The sequence below is a fragment of the Mus caroli genome, unplaced genomic scaffold (assembly GCF_978045245.1).
Source record: "Mus caroli unplaced genomic scaffold, Mus_caroli_1 scaffold_14, whole genome shotgun sequence".
Lineage (NCBI taxonomy): Eukaryota > Metazoa > Chordata > Mammalia > Rodentia > Muridae > Mus > Mus caroli.
This window is the reverse complement of record NW_028227269.1, coordinates 3,455,220-3,456,732: the sequence shown is the minus strand read 5'-3', so window position 1 is coordinate 3,456,732 and position 1,513 is coordinate 3,455,220.

The following is a 1,513-nucleotide window of genomic DNA, read 5'->3' as shown; positions in this document are numbered from 1 at the left end:
GTGCAGACTTCTACCAGACCTTCAAAGAAGATCTAATTCCAGTTCTGCACAAACTATTCCACAAAATAGAAGTAGAAGGAACTCTACCCAACTCATTTTATGAAGCCACAATTACTCTGATACCTAAACCACAGAAAGATCCAACAAAGATAGAGAACTTCAGACCAATTTCCCTTATGAATATTGATGCAAAAATACTCAATAAAATTCTTGCTAACCGAATCCAAGAACACATTAAAGCAATCATCCTTCCTGACCAAGTAGGTTTTATTCCAGGGATGCAGGGATGGTTTAATATACGGAAATCCATCAATGTAATCCATTATATAAACAAACTCAAAGATAAAAACCACATGATCATCTCGTTAGATGCAGAAAAAGCATTCGACAAGATCCAACACGCATTCATGATAAAAGCCTTGGAAATGTCAGGAATTCAAGGCCCATACCTAAACATGATAAAAGCAATCTACAGCAAACCAGTAGCCAACATCAAAATAAATGGTGAGAAGCTTGAAGCAATCCAACTAAAATCAGGGACTAAACAAGGCTGTACACTCTCCCCATACCTATTCAACATTGTACTTGAAGTCCTAGACAGAGCAATTCGACAACAAAAGGAGATCAAGGGGATACAAATTGGAACAGATGAAACAAAAATATCACTTTTTAGAGATGATATGATACTATATATAAGTGACCCTAAAAAATCCACCAGAGAACTCCTAAACCTAATCAATAGCTTCGGTGAAGTAGCTGGATATAAAATTAACTCAAACAAGTCAATGGCCTTTCACTACACGAAGAATAAACAGGCTGAGAAAGAAATTAGGGAAACAACATCCTTCTCAAAAGTCACAAATAATATAAAATATCTTGGCGTGACTCTAACTAAGGAAGTGAAAGATCTCTACGATAAGAACATCAAGTCTCTGAAGAAAGAAATTAAAAAAGATCTCAGAAGATGGAAAGATCTCCCATGCTCATGGATAGGCAGGATCAACATTGTAAAAATGGCTATCTTGCCAAAGCAATCTACAGATTCAATGCAATCCCCATCAAAATTCCAATTCAATTCTTCAACGAATTAGAAAGAGCAATCTGCAAATTCATCTGGGATAAGAAAAAACCTAGGATAGCAAAAACTCTTCTCAAGGATAAAAGAACCTCTGGTGGAATCACCATGCCTGACCTAAAGCTTTAGTACAGAGCAATAGTGATAAAAACTTCATGGTACTGGTATAGTGACAGACAAGTAGACCAATGGAATAGAATTGAAGACCCAGAAAAGAACCCACACACCTACGGTCACTTGATCTTCGACAAGGGAGCTAAAACCATCCAGTGGAAGAAAGACAGCATTTTCAATAAATGGTGCTGGCACAACTGGTTGTTATCATGTAGAAGAATGTGAATCGATCCATTCCTATCTCCTTGTACTAAGGTCAAATCTAAGTGGATCAAGGAACTTCACATAAAACCAGAGACACTGAAACTTATAGAGGAGAAAGTG